General features: G+C 41.4%; 1 pseudogene; it reads left to right on the top strand.

Annotated features, from left to right (window-relative positions):
• The first annotated feature begins 5,599 nt into the window (after positions 1–5,599).
• On the top strand, positions 5,600–19,982 carry LOC133081846 (uncharacterized; annotated as a pseudogene).
• The last annotated feature ends 499 nt before the right edge of the window (positions 19,983–20,481 follow it).

Here is a 20,481-nt window from a genome sequence, read left to right as displayed (position 1 = left end):
GGAACAATTAAGATTAGTTCCTTAGCAAATTTAATGTTTAATACAGTTTTGTTGTCTATAATCACTGTACTGTGTATAGGTCTCTAGGAATTATTTATCTATTTGAAAGTATTTACTCTTAAATGACATCTCTCCCATTCTCCCACCCCCCAACGTCTGGTAAAGACCATTTTATTTTCTGCTACTATGAGTTTGGGTTTTTTAGATTCCACATATAAGAGATATCATAGATTATTTGTCTTTCTCTGTTTGACTTATCTCACTTAGCATGATGTCCTTAAGGTCCATCCATGTTGTTGCAAAGAGCAGAATATCCTTTTTTCATGGCTGAGTAGTATTCCATTGCATCTATATATATCACATCTTCTTTATCCTTTCATCCATTAATGGACAGTCAGTTTGTTTCCATATCTTGGCTATTGTAAATAATGATGCAGTAAACATAGGAGTTCATATATCTCTTGTTAACCTGCTTTCATTCCTTTGGATATATACTGAGAAGTGGAATTGCTGGATAATATGTTAGTTCTATTTTTAATTTTCTGAGGAGTCTCCATACTTTTCTCCATAGTGGCTGAACCAGCTTACAAATCCCACCAGCATTGCACAAGGGTTCCCTTTTCTCCACATCCTTGCCAACACTTGTTATCTCTTGTCTTCTTGATGACTTCTAGTCTTACAGGTGTGAGGTGATATCTCATTGTAGCTTTGACTTACTTTTCTCTGATGCTTAGTGATGTTGAGCACCTTTTCATGTGCCTGTTGGCCGTATGGGTTTCTTTTTTGAAAAAATGTCTATTTAGTCCTTATGCCCATTTATGGATTTTTTTAATCATTGAGTTGTATGTATTGTATAAGTTCTTTATATATTTTTGATATTACTCCCTTATCTGATACATGGTTTGCAAATATTTTTTCCCATTCTGTAAGTTGCCTTTTCATTTTGTTGATAGTTTCTTTTGCTGTGCAGAAGCTTTTTAGTTTAATGTAGTCCCACTTGTTGATTTTCACTTTTGTTGCTTGTGCTTTTGGTGCCACATCAAAAAAAGCATTGCCAAGACCAATGTCAGGGAGCTTCTTCCCTGTGTTTTCTTCTAGGACGCTTATGTTTTTAGGTCTTATGTTTAAGTCTTTGATCCATTTCAAGTTAATTTTTGTAAGTGGTGTAAGATAGGGGTCCAATTTCATTTTTCTGCATGTGGTTATCCAGTTTTCCTGACAGCATTTGTTGAAGGGACTATCCTTTCCCTACTGGATGTTTCTGGCTTCTTTATCAAATATTAGTTGACTGTATATGCAAGGGTTTAATTATGAGCTCTCTATTCTGTTCCATTGGTCTATGTGTCTATTTCTATGCCAGTACCATGCAGTTTAACAAAAGAGCAAAGACAGCACAATGGACCAAAAATAGTTTTTTCAACAAATGGTGTTGAAATCACTGAGCATCCATATGCGAAAAAAAAAATCTAGATGCAGACTTTATACCCTTTACAAAAACAACTCAAAATAGATTAGAGACCTAAATGTAAAAAAGTGTAAAACTTTGAGAATATAACATCGGAGAAAATCTAGATGACTTCGGGTTTGGCAGTGGTTTTTTAGATGCAACACCAAAGGCACAGTCTATGAAAAAATGGATTGATAAACTGAACTTAATTAAACTTAAAATTTTCTGCTCTACAAAAGGCTTTCAAGAAAATGAAAAGACAAACCACTGCCTGGGAGATAATATTTGTAGAAGACATACCTAATAAAGGGACTGTTATCAAAATATGCAAAGAACTCTTAAAACTCAACAATAAGAAAATAACACAATTAAAACATGGCCAAGAGGCCTTAGCAGACCCCTGCCAAAGAAGATATATAGGTAGAAATTAAGCATATGAAAAAGTATTCCACATCATATATCATAAGGGAAATGAAAACTGAAACAAAAATGAGATACCACTATACACCTATTAGAATGACCAAAATCCAGGACACTGACAACACCAAATGCTAGCAAGGATGTGGAGGAACAAAAACTCTCATTCATTGCTGGTGGGAATGCAAAGTGGTACAGCCACTTTAGAAGACAATTTGGCAGTTTCTTACAAAAGTAAACGTACTCTTACCATATGATCCAGCAATCATGCTCCTTGGTATTTATCTAAAGGAGTTGAAAGCTTATGTCCACACAAAAACTTGCACTTGGGTGTTTATATCAGCTTTATTCTTTTTTTTTCAAAACAAACAACTTTTTATTGAAGGGTAGTTGATTTACAAGGTAGTATTAGTCAGGTGTACAGCAAAGTGATTCATATATATATATACACATACATATGTATTCTTTTCAGTTTCCTTTCCATTATAGGTTATTAAAAGATACTGATTTTAGTTCCCTGTGCCATACAGTAGGTCCTTGTTGTTTATCTATTTTATATATAGTAGTGTTAATCTGTTAATCCCAAACTCCTAATTTGTCCCTCCCCCCTCCTTTCCCCCTTGGTAACCATAAGTTTGTTTCTATGTCCACAAGTCTATTTCTGTTTTGTAAATAAGTTCATTTGTATAATTTTTTTTGAGATTCCACATATAAGTGGTATCATATGATATTTGCCTTTCTCTGTCTGACTTCACTTAACATGTTAATCTCTAGGTCCATCCATGTTGCTGCAAATGGCATTATTTTATTCTCTTTTATGGCTGAGTAATATACTATCATGTGTGTGTGTGTGTGTATATATATATATATATATACACATACATACATACATACATACACACCATATCTTCTTTATTCATTCATCTGTTGATGGACATTTAGGTCGCTTCCATGTCTTGGCTGTATATCAGGTTTATTCCTTTTTTTTTTTTTAATTTTATTTATTTATTTATTTATTTTTGGCTGTGTTGGGTCTTCGTTTCTGTGCGAGGGCTTTCTCTAGTTGCGGCAAGTGGGGGCCACTCTTCATCGCGGTGCGCGGGCCTTTCACTATCGCGGCCTCTCTTGTTGCGGAGCACAGGCTCCAGATGCGCAGGCTCAGTAATTGTGGCTCACGGGCCTAGTTGCTCCGCGGCATGTGGGATCTTCCCACACCAGGGCTCGAACCCATGTCCCCTGCATTGGCAGGCAGACTCTCAACCACTGCGCCACCAGGGAAGCCCCCAGGTTTATTCTTAATTGCCCAAACTTGGAAACAACAAAGATGTCCTTCTGTAGGAGAATGGATAAATAAAATGTGGTACATCCAGACAATGGAATATCACTAAATATTCCTAAAAAGTGCTTAAAAAAAAAAAGAGCTCTCAAGCCATGAAAAGTCATGGAGGAAACTTAAATGTGTGTTACTATGTGAATGAAGTCCATCTGAAAAGGTTACATACTATATGATTCCAACTTTGTGACATTCTGGAAAAGGCAAAGCTATGAAAACAGTAAAAAGATCAGTTGTTGTCAGGGATTAGGGAGGAAGAGGGGTGAATGGGCAGAATACAGAGGATTTTTAGTGCATTGAAACAACTCTGTATGATTCCATAATGGTAGATACATGACATTATACATTTGTCTAAACCCATGGAATGTACATCAAAATTGAACTCTAATGTAAACTATGGACTCTGGGTGATAATAATTTGTCCATGTAGGTTCATCAGTTGTAACAAATGTACCACTCTCATGGAGGATGTTTTTATTTGGGAAGGCTATTCATGTGCGGGGGCAAGGGGTATATATAGGAAGTCTCTGTATCTTCTACTCAATTTTATTTGAACCTAAAACTGCTTTGAAAAATAAAGTCTATTAAAAAGTACAAGACATACTTGAAAGAAGTTAGGTAATATCTACATCAATGAATGACATCCCATGTACATAGATTGGAATATTTAAGATTTTTAAGATGGCTATGCTCCCCAAATTCATCTATAGACTCAATGGAATTCCTATAAAAATCCCATCTGTTTTATGGCATAAACTGGAAAGCAAATGTTAAAATTCATATGGAAATACAAAGAACCCAGAATGACCAACAATATTGAAAAAGAACAAAGTTGGAGAATTCACACTTTCCAATTTCAAAATTTACTGTAAAGCTACAGTAATCAAGATAGTATGGTACTGCAGTATTTATATAAGGATAGACATACACATCAATGGAATTCAGTGAGAGTCCAGAAAAATAACCCCTAACATTTATGATCTATTGAAATTCATCAATAGTGCCAAGACAATTCAGTGGGGAAGGAACAGTCTTTCCAACTAATGGTGCTGGAGTTACTGTATATCCACATGCAAAAGAATGAATTGGGATCCTTACATCAGATAATGCACAAATGTTAACTCAGAATGGATCATAGACCTTAATATAAGGGATGAAAAGTATAAAGAAGTCTTCATGACTGGATTAGGCAATGGTTTCCTACACATGACACCAAAAGCATAAATGACAAAAGAATAGAATACATAAATTGGACTTCTCAAAATTAAAAACTTTTGGGATTCAAAGGACACTATGAATAAGGTGAAAAGACAACCCACAAAATAGAAAATATATTTAAATCATATATCTGATGAGGGATTTATATCAAAAATATAAAAATTCTTGCAACTCAATAATTAAAAGACAGTCCATTTGAAAATGGGCAAAGATTTAATATTCGCCAAAGGAGATTTGCAAATGACCAATAAGGATATGGAAAGATGGTCAATATAAACAGTCCCTAAAGAAATGCAAATCAAAACCACATTGAGAGGGCTTCCCTGGTGGCACAGTGGTTGGGAGTCCGCCTGTCAACAAAGGGGACTCAGGTTCGAGCCCTGGTCTGGGAAGATCCCACATGCTGTGGAGCAGCTGGGCCCGGTCACCACAACTACTGAAGCCGGCGTGCCTAGAGCCCGTGCTCCACAACAAGAGAAGCCACCGCAATGTGAAGCCCGCGCACCACAAGGAAGAGTAGCCCCCGCTCGCCACAACTAAAGAAAGCCTGTGCGCAGCAACACAGACCCAACACAGCCAAAAATAAATAAATAAATAAAAATTTTAAAAAATACATTGAGGGATTGATCAAGATGGCGGAGCAGGAGAACATGGAGCTCGCCTCCCCACGCAAACACATCAAAAATACATTTATATGTGGAACAATTCTCACTGAAAACTAGAAACTGCCAGAAAGACTCATGTACAACCAGGGCTGTAAGAAAGATCCACACATAATCAGGTAGGAAGGGAAGAGAAGTGATCAGGTCAGGACCAGTGTCCCTGGCAGGGGACTCAGAGGAAAAGGGAGACTCCATGGGTGGAGATTCACCCTGGGAAGTGAGTGGGTCAAGTCACAGATTGGATGCCCCAGTCCTGGGGTCCTACGCAGGGGAGATGAGCACCCTTGACTGATTGGGACCATTGGAACTAACAGGAGGGCTAGGGAAGCCTGGACTCCACTCCTGAGGCATGCATATGTGCTGGCTTGCCCCTGAGGCAGGGCGGAGAGGCCAGAGTAAGGACTCCTCAAGTGGCTGCCAGTTTCCTGCGACTGCCTCAGCAAGTGCCCCAGCCTGAGCCATGTGAATGCTCCAGCCCCCCCTTACTCCACATTGTGGCACGGGACTGGATTTAGGACTGCCATGGTCTGGGAGAAAGCTCAGAAGGATGCAGAAGTGACTCAGTCCCAGGGCAACGTTTGGGTGGGATGGCAGTGGCCATTGTTGGTGCTTACTCAAGCAGCACATCAGAAGCAGCCCAGAACTCTGACAGTGGCCAGTCCACCACAGCTCACCCCCAGATACATGCTGAGAGTCCAAATGGGACCCCCTGCCGTGTGGTGTGGCTCCACAATAGGGCAGAGGTGGCAAAGGCTAGGGGGAGTGATTGGCTGTGAGGGACAAAGGGGACTTGGACCCAATACTCCATGTGAGCAGAGTGAGGGAAACAATGGATACCTGCACAGGTAGTGCATCAGAGACAGCTTGGACCATTGTTTGTGGCTGACGTGAGCTGAAAGCACTAGTGGGCCCCCCTTGCTTCAGCACTCCTCCTCCTCTGGGTCAAGGGTCCCAATGCTGGGAGAGGGGAAAGCACACACTTAAGGGAACAGAGCCAGCTTGGGCCTGACCCTCAGGACTTCTGCTCCAGCAACTTGGGAGCAGACCCTGTCCCTGATAGGGCAGTGATGGCCACTGAGCAGAGGAGAAACCCTACCTCACACCTGGCTCCAGCACTAGCACCTCCATCTCCAGCCCCACCTCCTACCAAGGCGATAGCTGCCAGCACACCCTGAGGAAAGACGTGACTTGCATCCACGTCAAATCCAGCTCTCCTACCAAAGGCATTGGGCACACGTAGCCTGCATAAGGATGCTCCCACATAAGGACACCGCTTTAAGACCACAATAGGTAACTGTTTCACCTAAACTCATAGAGGCAGAGAAAGTTAAGCAAAAGGAAAAGGCAGAGGAACTGGTTTCAACTGAAAAAGCAAGAGAAAACCCTGAAAAAGCAAATAATGAAAAACAATTTACCAGATAAAGAATTTATAGCAATTGTAGTAAGAATGTTAATTGAATTAGGAGAAAGATGAACACAGAATTTTAACAAGGAACTAGAATATATAAAAAAGACCCAATCAGAAATGAGGAATTCAATAACAAAAAACACCCTAGAAGGAATGAATAGCAGACTAAATGAAGCAGAAGAGCACATAAGTGATCTGAAAGTTAGAATAATGGAAATCATCCAACCAGAACGTCAAACAGAAAAACAAGTTAAAAAAATGAGAACAGTTTAAGAGATCTTTTGAGATAACATTAAGCATACCAACACATTATTGGGGTCCCAGAAGGAGAAGAGAGAGGAAGAAGGGGATCGAAAATGTATTTGAGGAAATTATCGCTAAAAACTTCCCAAACCTGAAGACAGAAATAGATATTGAGGTATAGCAAGCACAGAGGGTCCCAAACAAGGTGAACCCAGACAGATCCCACACCAAGACATACCACAATTAAAATGGCAAAAGAGAGAATTTTAAAGGCAGCAAGAGAAAAAGAGTCATATACAAGGGAATCCCCATAAAGCTATCAGTTAATATCTCTGCAGAAACTTTGCAGGCCAGAAGGAAGTGGCACGATATATTCAAAGGGCTGAGGGAAAAAACCTGCAACCTAGGATACTCTACTCAGCAAGCTCATTGTTTAGAATAGAAGGAGAACTTCTCAAACAAGCGAAAGCTAAAAGAATTCAGCAATACTAAACATACCCTAAAAGAAATGTTGAAGGGTCTTCTCTAAATGGAAAAGAAGAATCTATAGGAAAAGGAAAATCCCACTAGGAAAAGCAAATATACAGTAAGAATTGAAGATCATTTAAAGAAGCCAGCATGTAGATTAAAAGACAAAAAGTTGTAAAAGCAACTATAACTACAATAAACAGTAAAGGGATAAGCATGAAGATGTAAAATATGACATCAAAAACAAAATGTGGGGGAGGGGAGTAAAAAATGTAGATGTTTTAGAATGTGTTTGAACTTAAATGACTACCAGTTTAAAAGAAGTATATGTAGTAGTATTCAATATATGTGAACCCCATGGTAACCACAAATTAAAAACCTACAATAGATACACAAAAGCTAAAAAGAAAGGAACGCATACCACTAAAGAGAATTATCAAAATAATGAATGTAGACACAGAACTTACACCCTTCACAAAAATTAACTCAAAATGGGTAATAGACCTAAATAATTTGGTTCTGTTGTTTCTGGCATTGGCTTTCTAATGTGATCAGATTTAAAGACACTGATGACTCTATTTCCAGTAGTAAAGAGAACATTAATAGTCCATGATGGGAACTGTTTATAGAGATACACAAAATATATACTCCTAATCAACCACTTATAAGAAGCAAGAGGCTAAGTGACTCAGTGAATGATACTTTTCAACGTTTTTTGAAGATTAATGAATTAAATGATGTGGTTGGTTGCTTCTAATGGTGCTGGACAAAGTGGTGTAAGAAAAGGATAAGCTCAGGGATTTGAATACCTAGCTCGAGTGTCATGTAAATGACCTAAGAGCTTCTCTGTGTGCCTTGAAGAAGAGTCTTATCTCCTGTAGAAGCAGAGCTAAAATTGCTGAAAATCAAACACAGCACTTCACCTTGTAATTGGCTGAGTTACAACACAAATTTAACTCAGCCTTGCGGAGTGTCTACTGTTAAAGTGAAGGCATTGATTAGGAAATAATGGGATCCTGCAAATTGGGATGGAAATGTGTGGGAAGATGCTGATGAAGCTGGAGACATTGAGCCCCTAAATACTGATAAATCTTCTTTGCCAGTGGAAGAGGTCTCCCCACCCCCAGTGGAAGCGGCCTCCCCATCTTCAGTGGAATCGACCTCCTTACCCCCGGCTGAGTTGGTATCCTCAGCCCCAGGAAAAGTGTCTTCCCCAACTATAGAAAAAGTGGCCTCCTTACCCCTACCGGCAGCAGCATCTCCACTCCCAGTTTCCCCTCCCACAGTGGTATGGTCCTCTCCACCTGTCTATGGGGATTAACATAGCATTGCTTGAGGAAATGGTAATTGCCTCCCTTTAGGCAGTTGCCATACAAGATCATGGTGAGACCCCTCAGGATCCACTCCCATCACCCTTCTCTGCTTCTAGACCTATAACTATACTCAGGTCCCAGCAGGCCTCTAAAGATGAGGTACAAAGTGTGATCCATGAGGGAGTGCACTACACTCCAAATGAACTAATTGAGTTTTCTAATTTATATAAGCAGAAATCTGGGGAAATTGTACGAATGTATACTAAGAATGTAGGGTAATGGTGGAAGGAACATTAAGTTGGATCAGGCCGAATTTACTGATACGGGCTCATGTTAGTTTGCAACCTTGGGAGTCCCTGGGTGAAATTTGAAACTGGCCCCCATACTTGGAGTACAAGGAGAGACTCAAGAAAGAGACCACTCCAGATTGGTAGGTGGCAGTTTTAATAAGCAAGGGAACTTACATATGAGGTTTATCTTGGGTAGTCACAAGACAAGCGGATCTCTGCACCCACCAGCCAGCATCTTAAAAGTTTAGTCACGTGCACAGTCCAGATTGTCTCAACAATACGTTACTCTCTCAAGGCTGCATCCTTGAAACAGCTCGTAGTGTGGGAATGGTGGGCAGAATGTACATTCCAAGGACAGGGGAACGGGTAAGCAGCCATCGATTGCCCAGGTCCAGCTTGCAGGTCAACTGGAGGTCAAGTCCTTTCAATAACCTCCTCTAATACTCCATCCCTGGTGACCAGCTCTTACAATCTTATACATCCCCCTCTTCTGCAGTGTCTCTAAGTAATCAGCAAAGAGTTTTAATACCATGGACGTGGCTCGATTGGTAGCTCTCTGGCTACATTGGAGGTAGACGCCTCAGCAACAGTATAAGCACATGCAAGAGAAAACACAGATAAAGATAATGATTCTCAATATAAGTAACAATTTTTTCCCCACCAAGAACCCCATGATCCAAAACATTGATTTACTAAGTCCCCTAGTGAGATTGCATCACTCAGGGCATTCACTTGTGTCCTCATGTGATTTAATAAAGATGATACATTAGTAGACTCATCAGGTATGAACATACAACATTCTGTTTGGGTAATGGCATAGGTGCCTCCTTGTGAGGCAGTAACACTGTCCAAGGCCATCCTATTTTAGAGGATGGTTTTTCTCATTAGATACTTGTCAGTGTTCAGTAAAGAAAGGCTTTGCTGGCTATCATTTAAGTCTTGTTTGGTGAATCTAGTAAGGGATTCTATGTGTGCTATAATGTCCTCTAGGCTAATGTTAGGAATAAAGACAATGGCCAAATGACCCTGGCAGTGGAAACTGTGCCCATCCAGTGACTGGACACCACAGGACAGGGACAGCAGAAGTCTAAGGTTGGAAAGACAGATACTTAGCAGGAACTTGTATGGGGAAGTCTTCTCATATAAGAATAACACTTGTCTGATATGTAGATGTTAACATGACTGCAGCTTTAGGAATCTGACCTGGTTGTGCATACCATACACGTTGCCAGGGGAGGCAGCACTGTCAGGCATGAGGAGATAGACGGGGGGTGGGATATGCTGACCAGGACTTCCACCTTCTCCCCTCTTTCAATGGTGTGTGTTCCATTCCAGGTATGTTGTGCTTCAGTAGGTCTGACTTGCAGTAGGACGGTGGGATCCCAGTGGAGATTGAGTAGTTCTCCTTCATCCAGAGGTGCAAAGTAACTCACCCATCCTGGTGGGATGATTGGGATTTGGAACATTGCAAATTTCAGTAGATAACACTTTCCCTAGGCGTGATGGGGCTTGGTGTTCTCAGCAGCATAGCATGTTGATCCATGATGAGAGTCGAAACAATAGTTGTCTTCCATGACTTCCATACCTTTTCATACCTTCATGGTGTTGGGTGTATCAACCAGTCTGGCATATGGGGAAACAGGTCCTACTGTTTGATCTGTCAAATGTAATAAAGCCTGGGCCCATACTTCAGTCCATTCAGCCAAGGTCATTTTACCTGTTAGTAATTTAATCTGCTGTTTAATATTCCATTTTTCCTTTCTACCAACACTGCTGCTTGTGGGCTATAGGGAAGATGGAACCTCCACTGAATGTCATGTACTTTTGCCAGTCTTGCATACCATGACATTTGAAATGTGAACCCCCGGTTACTGTCTATTCTATGAAGGTGTCTGTACATGGTACTCAGCTTCTCTAGTCTCCTAATGGTGGCAGCCTAGTTTGCATGGCAACAATGGAAAGCTTGGGTTAGGCCAGATGCAGTGTCCACACAAACCAAAGTGTATTTAGCACCTTCAGTGAGATAGAGGAGGCTAATATAATCAATGTGCCAGTGCCTCACCGATTGGGAACTCTTGTGGATGGCCCCAGACTCCTTTGGCAGTTGCCTTGGCTGTTGTTTAGAAGAAACAGGACATGTTGTTGCTGCATTAGCCAAGTCACTGTATTCCAAGGGCAATCTGGCATCCTTGGTAATACGCCATCACACCTGAGTGCTACAGTGGCCACTCTTTCTATGCACCCAGTCTGCTGTGGAAGACAGTGAGGACTGCCTCAGTCTCTTGCAGATGAACTTAAATGTCTTTCTACATATCCTGACTCCATGAGGGCTTATTTGTGATTATTCATCCCTTGGTTTCCCATTGTCCAAGACATAAGGTTAAACCCTTTGGAACAGCCCAACTGTCAGTACAAAGGGCTAATAACCAGGGCTCATGAGTGATCACCAGCCAAATTGTTGAGTTCAGCACATAGGCTGCTATGGTTCATTCTTGTTTCCATCCAGATGGTGTCAGTTTGGGCTGAATAGCCACTGAAATGCGTGTGGGCGGGTTGCCCTGACTAGATCCATCTGTACACCAGGCATTAGTGGGAAAATCTTCTATTACCTCTCTACAGGACCCAGGGGCTGCGATAGGAATAAGGGCAGAGGCATTTGAAGGATCTACATGTTCCACAGGCCTAGTAGCACCTGCATTTCCAGAGACAGTGGGCTGATGGACAGGGTGCTCCTCTGCTGCATACAGGCATGAAACTTAGTCAAAATAGGAGTTTGAGCAATAACAGAGGTGAGTTGATAGAACATATTCTCAACCCAACTCTTCATGGGAAGGGAAGTTCTTACCATAATATACTGTTCATTAAAGCTGTCTGGTCATATCTGATTCTATGCACATTTTAAAATAGGACATTCCAATCAAAGCCTTGGTAATATAACCAAGTTTCCAATTGTGTCCTGTTTCAATGAAAACAGATTCTTATTGAACTTATGCAAATAAGTATGTTGCCATAAAATAAGACTACTCACCAAGAGTTTCTGAATCCTGGAGGGATCAGGTAGGGAGAAAAAGATAAACGTTTCATCTTTGTTTACAAAGGTATATGTTAGCAAATTGCTAATAACTTGAGAAAAGAGATAAAGGTTATCTTAAATACGGAAAAACAAAGCATAAAAGAACCAACAATGTTTCAAACAAAAACGTGTAAAAATTATAATCATCCTCATCAGTTCATTTAGTCCAATATAATTAATTCTTGTTGATCTTGATCTTTGGTTAGCAGTTTTATAAATTCATCCTTTTTTTCCTTAGAGTTCTGTGAATTCTTATTCGGTTCAGTGGTATAATCTTCTTTATCAGAAGCCTGTATGTGTCAGTCTTTTCCATGAATCTCCTTGAATATGAAGCACTTTTGCAGGAATACTTTTGCAAAAGCATCAGAGTAAAAAAATAAATGACAAAAGACTTTAAAATGGCCATGGTTAAACATCTGATGAGAGTTCATTGTAATGCAATTGACAAGGGAATTTGGTTATTTCTGTAACATCATTTTTAAAATAACTAGAATTATTGTTGATGGAGGTCATTGAGAGGACGTGACCACTGGTTGACCCATGAGCTGGACCTGGGCAATCAGAGGCTACTCACCTCTTCCCCTGTCCTTGGAATGTACATTCTATTCACTGTTCCAACACTAGGAGCCGTTTTCAAGGATGCAGCCTTGAAAGAGCAATGTGTTGTTGAGGCCATCTGGACTGTGTATGTGACTGAACCTAGTTAATGCCTCTATATAAACTTTTAAGATTCTGGTGGACTGGTGCAGAGATTTACTCATCTTGCAGCTGCCCAAGACAAGCCTTGTATATAAGTTTTGTTGCTTATTAGAACTGCTACCTACCAATTTGGAGTGCTCTATCTCTTTCTTCAGTGTCTCCTTACCCTCTGTGTATGGGGGGCCAGTTTTTGAACCAACAGTTGCTGAGCTGGCCAGGAGACCTGAGAAATGGGTCTTGGTAAAGAGGCATCTGTGGGGGAAAAGAGGTATCTTGAGTTGGTCACGACTTCTGTGTGGCCAGGGGTGGACCATATGTTAGATGCTTGTGGATCACTGCTTGAGTACAGGGACCTCCTGAAAATGCTGGCTGGTTTGACACGCTTGTGTGGAAACTACACATAGTGCACTGTGGCAAACAAAGAAAACAAATGGCTTCTGCAGTGGGCTGGTCTCTACTGTGGTCAGTAGAGTAATTTAACATATCAAATTTAACACATCAAATAAGTCTAATTAGCTTAATCTCTCTCTCTCTCTCTCTCTCTCTCTCTCTCTCTCTCTCTCTCTTTTTCTTTTTGGGTGCATTGGGTCTTTGTTGCTGCACGCGGGCTTCCTCTAGTTGCGGCGATCAGGGGCTGCTCTTTGTTGCAGTGTGCAGGCTTCTCATTGCGGTGGCTTCTCTTGTTGCAGAACACAGGCTCTAGGCACGTGGGCTTCAGTAGTTGCGGCACGTGGGCTCAGTAGTTGTGGCTCATGGGCTCTAGAGTGCGGGCTCAGTAGTTGTGGCACACGGGCTTAGTTGCTCTGCAGCATGTGGGATCTTCCCGGACCAGTGATTGAACCCTTGTCCCCTGCATTGGCAGGCAGATTATTAACCACTGCGCCACCAGGGAAGTCCCTGATATCTCTCTTTTATCAGGAGAGAGGACAAATCTTTCAGATGTTCCAGGGACCCTCTGGAAAATCCCAAATTTAGTTTGAAGTCAAAAAGACTTCATTTAGAATTTGATTTTGGGGAAGTTTGTCAAAAATATCAAAAAAGGTTTTAAAAGACTTGCTTATATAGGATTATAGGTCACTGTGAAATAATATTTAGTTATCTATTTAGCCAAAGTGGCAATTAAGGACTTTGAAGGCAAAATCAGAAAGTTACATAGTCATAAAAAATCTTAGCTCTTTTAACAGAGAAGACTCAGTTTTCTTAAGTAATGAAAGAACTGATAAAGACAACATGAAGCACAGAAAATTATTTTGATAAAACACAGAATCTTTGTTTTCTAGGTAGATTACTTAAAAGGTAAAGAAAAACTTTTCATAATCTTATCAAGAACAAACCAATAGTTCAAGGAAACTTTGTTCTTCTCAAAGATGAAAGAAAATTTAATTTTAGTTTTACCTAAGTACACTATTGATATTAAAGCTTTTTTTTTCTTTACCAATTAAATAAAGCTCTTTTATAAATTAATTTTGACAATACCATTCGGATGTAGAAATATATATAACAGGTAAAAATAGACATACAAAAGCATACAGACAGACACAGAGACCATATAGCTTTCATTTCAAAATTTTAGCCATGAATCAGGTACAGCAATACAAAACTCACTAGTTTATAAATAATAGTTGAATCCAAATGTGACTCGCAGACAGAACAAGTTAAGATTAGCCACTCAAATGGATAAAGCTTTTTACTAATATTTGTGGAGAAGACTTTTAAGATTTGTATTTGCCCTTGACCTATAATCATATAGAGGCTGTGGACTGATTTTGGGCAAGGGAGCTTCTATAGCAGTATGTGTTTTAAAAAGCCTCTTCTGCCGCCTTTTTCCCCCTCCAGTCTCGAGCAATCCTGGGCAGTGTTTTAGTTAGCTCCTGGGGTATTTACATTTCAAAGACATTATAAGATTTACAACTTCAATGGGCAGAGAAAGAATGCAAGTTTTTCTCTTAGGAGTTTTGGGGTATATTTCTCTATTATCAGAAATCTGGTAATTACGATTTAAATTTTTCATTTGTATTAGGGGTCAGATGGTGTATGGCGCTACGTCTGTTTCATTGTCAATAACCACAGCACTCTCCCCTTTGTTCTCCTCACTTTCCCAGGGATTCCATGTCTTAGTGTCTCAGGCTTTGTCTCACACCTTAATCTGCAGCAGCTTGTGCCCTCCTAGCTTTTCAAAACGGGCGTGCTATTGTCTTCAACTTATTATCCTGCTCTGCCCCAAAGCTAGCAGAGCAGTGAACAATCACACATCCTTCTCTACCCTCAGCTCTTCTTCCAGCTGTCTAACTTGAGCTTCAGCTTCTAGTTGGGCATCAGTGGCCAGATGAAGTGCCAACAGTAGAGACCAACCCACTGTTGCAGCCATTTGTTTCCCTTCTTTGCTGCAGTGCACTGTGTGTGGTTCCTCAAACACATTAAACCAGCCAGCGTTTTTGGGATATCCCTGTAGTCATGCAACAGTCCACAGACATCTAACTATGCACCACCCCTGCCCACAAAGAGGTTAATGGCCAACTCAGGATTTCCCCTATGGATGCCTCTTTCCCAAGACCCATTTATTCCGTCTTCTGGCTGGCTTGCCAATTGTTGGTTTGCAATTCTTGGGAGTTCCCTGGGTGATATTCAAAACTAGCCCCCATTTAACAGAGGGCAAGGAGAGACCAAAGAAAGAGGCAGAGCACTCCAGATTGGTAGATTGTGGTTTTAATAAACAAAGGAACCTATATATGAGGCTTGTCTTGGGTGGTCGCAAGATGAGTAGTTCTCCACATCAACCTGCCTTAATGGGGGTCAGTCACATACACAGTCCAGATAGTCTCAGCAACACATGAACAGAACGTACATCCCAAGGTCAGCAGAGGGGGGTAAGGAGCCTCTGATTTCCTGGGCCAGGTCATGGGTCAACCAGTGCTCACATCCTCTCAATTACCTCCTCTAACAGCTCACTAAGCAGAGATTCTGCATTTAATGTAGCTGAGGAAGTTAGAAAGGCCTCTAATTGTTTGGTTGGTTATCTGACTGAAACGTGGACAAAAAATTTCCCACAGTATTTGAATTGGAAATGCCTGACCTTCTCTGGTTTAATGTAGAGGAAGGGGTTCAGAGATTTAGAAAGATAGGAATGTTAGAGTGGATTTGTCATTTAAGACCTACTCATCCACACTGGGAGTGTCTAGAACAGGGGTCCCCAACCCCCAGGCCTTGGACCAGTATCTGTCCGCAGCCCATTAGGAACCAGGCCACACAGCAGGAGGTGAGCGGCAGGCGGGCAAACAGAGCTTCATCTGCGGCTCTCCATCGCTCACATTACCGCCTGAACCATCCCCCTCCAACCCCATCCGTGGAAAATTTGTCTTCCACAAAACCGGTCCCTGGTGCCAAAAAGGTTGGGGACCGCTGGTCTAGAAGACATACCTTTCACCAATACTTTGAGAAATAACTTGGTGAGTGGAGTCCTAGCATCCTTGAAGATCTCCATGATTGCTCATCTCTGTAAGTGAGACGTTACCGTGGGAACTGCAGCCACTCAATGGAAAAACCTAAATGCAGTAGGAGTAATTTGATCCTGGCGTGGCAGGGGCCAAGTGGCAGCATTCAATCACCAAAGGAAATGTGGGTGTGGTTACCATAATGGACAGCAGAGACAAAGCAGCAGTCAGAATAGTCTGATTCATGCAGACTTATGGTGCTGGCTAGTTAATTATAGTGTTCTAAAAAGTGAAATAAATAGGAAGCCTACTAGATTTTCACTTGATCTGTATAAGCAGAAAAGCTCTAGATCAAGTGAACAAAAATCTAACTCAAATCATAAAAACAGAGAGTCACAGCCCCTTGATCAATTCCAAGACTTAAGACAGTTTGTAGACTTAGAACCACTTGAATGAAGGGGGGGTTGGGTCCCCTTGAAGAAGGATCCCAGTACACTAGTGAAAATTTATACTGTTAATATTTCTCCCAAAGGGACCTGCACTTTACCAGAGTAACTGTATATTGAGAAAAAGGAAATAATCAGATATTTCAGGGACTACTGGCCACTGGATCTGAACTAGCACTGATTCTAGGAGACCTGAAGCACCACTGTGGCCCTCCAGTCAGAGTAGGGGCTTATTAAGGTCAGGTAATCAATGGAGTTTTAGCTCAGGTGTACCTCACAGTGAGTGTAGTAGCTCCCCAAATCCATCCTGTGGTTATTTCCTTCATTCCAGAATGCATAATTGGAATAGATACATATAGCAGCTGGAAGAATCCCCACATTGTTTCCCTGATCTGTTGAGTGTGGGCTGTTATGGTGGGAAAGGCCAAATGGAAGCCATTAGAACTTCCTCTACCTACAAAAGTAATAATAAAAAATAATACCACATTCCTGGAGGGATTGCAGAGATTAGTGCTACCATCAAGGACTTGTAAGATGCAGGGGTGGTGATTTCCACCACATCCCCCTTCAACTCTATTTGACCAATGTAGAAGACAGATGGATCTTGGAGAATGACAGTGGATTATCACAAGCTTAACCAGGTAGTAATTCCAATTGCAGGTGCTGTACCAAATGTGGTTTCATTGCTTGAGCAAATTAACACATCATCTGGTACCTGGTATGCAGCTGTTGATCTGGCAAATGATCTTTTTCTCCATACCTGTCCATAAGGCCCACCAGAAGCAATTTGCTTTCAGCTGGAAAGGCCAGCAATATACCTTCACTGTCCTACATCGGAAGTATATCAACTCTCCAGTTCCGTGTCTTAATTTAGTTCACAGAAATCTTGATTGCCTTTCCCTTTCACGAGGTATCACAATGATCCATTACATTGATGACATTATTCTGATTGGACCTAGTGAGTGAGAAGTAGCAACTAATCTAGACTTATTGGTGAAACAGTTGCATGTCAGAGGGTGGGAAATAAACCCAACGAAAATTCAGAGACCTTCTACCTCAGGGAAATTTCTAGGGATCCAGTGGTATGGGGCATGTCGAACCATCTCTTCTAAGATGAAGGATAGGTTGTTGTATTTGACCCCTCCTACAACCAAGAAAGAAGCACAATGCTTAACTGGTCTCTTTGGATTTGGTGGCAACATATTCTTCATTTGGGTGTGTTATTCTAGCCCATTTACTGAGTGACCTGAAAAGTTGATAGTTTTGAGTGAGATCCAGAACAAGAGAAGGCTCTGAAACAGGTTTGGGCTTTTGTGCAAGCTGTTATGCCACTTGGGCTACATGATCCAGCAGATCCAGTGGTGCTTGAAGTGGCAGTGTCAGATCGAGTTAGTGTTTGGAGCCTTTGGCAAGCCCCTGTGGGATGAATTACAGCATAGACCCTTAGGATTTTGGAGCAACGCCCTGCCCTCATCTGTAGATGACTACTCTCCTTTTGCGAATCAGTTCTTGGCTTCCAGCTGGGCCTTAGAGACTAAACACTTGACCATGGGCAACAAAGTTACCATCATACCTGAGCTGCCCCTCATGAACTGGGTGTTATCTGACCCACCAAGCCATAAAGTTGGGCATGCACAGCAACACTCCATCATCAAATGAAAGTAGTATATATATGATCAGGCCTGGGTAGGCCCTAAAGGCACAGGTAAATTACCTGAAGAAGTGGCCCAAATGCCTATGGTCCCCACTCCTGCTACACTGCCTTCTCTTTCCCAGCCTGTACTTGTGGCCTCATTGGGAGTTCCTACAATCAGTTGACAGAGAAAGAAAAGACTTGGGCCTGGTTTACAGATGGTTTTACAAGATATGCAGGCACCATCTGGAAGTGGACAGCTGCAGCATTACAGCGCCTCTCTGGGACATCCCTGAAGGACAGTGGTGAAGGGGAGTCCTCTTGGTGGGCAGAACTTCAGGCAGTGCACCTGGTTGTTCACTTTGCTTGGAAGGAAAAATGACCAGATGTGTGATCATATACCAATTCATGGGCTGTGGCCAACGGTTTGGATGGATGGTCTGGGACTTGGAAGGAACATGATTTAAAAATTGGTGACAAAGAAATTTAGGAAAGAGGTATGTAGATAGACTTCTCTTAATGGGAAAAAGACGTGAAAATATTTGTGTCCCATGTGAATGCTCACCAAAAGGTGACCTCAGAAGAGGAAGATTTTAATAATCAAGTGGATAGGATGACCCATTCTGTCGGTACCATTCAGCCTCTTTGGCTAGCAACCCCTGTCATTGCCCAATGGGTTCATGAACAAAGTGGCCATGGTGGCAGGGATGGTGGTTATACCTGGGCTCAGCAACATGGACTTCCATTCACCAGGGCTGACCTGGCTACAGCCACTGCTGAGTGCCCAGTCTGCCAGCAGTGGAAACCAACACTGAGCCCCTGATATGGCACCATTCCCTAGCATGATCAGCTAGCTAGCTGGCGGCAGGTTGATTGCATTGGACTGCTCCCATCATGGAAGGGGCAGTGTTTGTCCTTATTGGAATAGACACTTACTCTGGATATAGATTTGCCTTCCCTGCATGCAATGCTTCTTCCAAAACTACCATCTGTGGACTTAATAGAATGTCTTATTCCCCTGTCATGATATTTCACAGAGCATTGCTTCTGATCAAGAACAACCCTTTACAATAAAAGAAGTGTGACAGTGGGCCCAAGCTCATGGAATTCACTGGTCTTACCATGTCTCCCACCATCCTAAAGCAGCTTGCTTAATAGAACAGTGGTATGACCTTTTGAAGATTTAGTTACAGCACCAGCTAGGTGGCAATACCTTGCAGGGCTGGGGCAAGTTTCTCCAGAAAGCTGTATATGCACTTAATTAGTATCCACTATATGGTGCTGTTTCTCAAGTAGCCAGGATTTACAGGTCCAGGAATCAAGCAGGTGGAAATGAAAGTGCACCAGTCACTATTATCCATAGTGACCCAATAGCTTCCTGTTTTCATGACTTTATTTTCTGCGGCCTAGAGGTCTTAGTGTCAGAGGGAGGAAAGCTTCTATCAGTAGACATAACAATGATTCCGTTGAACTGGAAGTTAAGACTGCCACCCTGCCACTTTGGGCTCTTCTTCATGCCTCTGAATCAACAGGCAAAAAAAGGAGTTATGGTGTTATCTGGGGTGATTGATCCTGATTATCAAGGAGAAATTGGACTACTACTACATGGTGGAAGTGAGGAAGAGTGTGTCTGGAATACAGGAGATGCCTTAGGGCATCTCTTAGTATTACCATGCCTTGTGGTCAAAGTCAATGGAAAACTACAACAAACCAATCTAAGCAAGACTACTAATGGGCCAGACCCTTCAGGAGTGAAAGTTAGGGTTACTCTGCCAGCTAAAGAACAATGACCAGCTGAGGTGCTTGCTGAAGGCAAAGGGAACACAGGATGTGTAGTAGAAGAAGGTAATTATAAATACCAGCTACAATCACACCACCAGTTACAGAAATGAGGACTATAATTGTCATGAGTATTTCCTCATTTTGTTATACATGTGTTTGTATGTGTATATATATACATAAACTAAGCAAATATCTTTGTTTTATTTCCTTTCTTATTCTCTTATCATATAAGATAAGCTGTATTGACTTTACATCAGTAATTGAGTATTGCTAATTTTACATCATAGTATTTAAGTTATAGGATATCAGGAGAAGAGTAAACATCACTCAAGTACTCTTCCTCCTCTTCTGGGGAAGGGATTAGTGCATTTTCAGTTGTTTGTAGGATAGCTGTATCATGTCAGTTGGAACTATGACCTTGTTATTGTCTTTATTTGGAGATCCAGTATGGTTTAAGGAGATATGTATGGGTACCAAGCTGACAAGCGGTGGAGTTATGATGGTTAATTTTATGTGTCAACATGATTGGGCTAAGGGCTGTCCAGAAAGCTGGTAAAACATTATTTCTGGGTATGTCTGTGAGGGTTGTTAAAAAATAAAATTCAACTGAGTAAATCT

The sequence above is a fragment of the Eubalaena glacialis genome, chromosome X, assembly GCF_028564815.1.
Source record: "Eubalaena glacialis isolate mEubGla1 chromosome X, mEubGla1.1.hap2.+ XY, whole genome shotgun sequence".
NCBI lineage: Eukaryota > Metazoa > Chordata > Mammalia > Artiodactyla > Balaenidae > Eubalaena > Eubalaena glacialis.
This window is presented reverse-complemented; position numbering and strand designations above follow the sequence as displayed.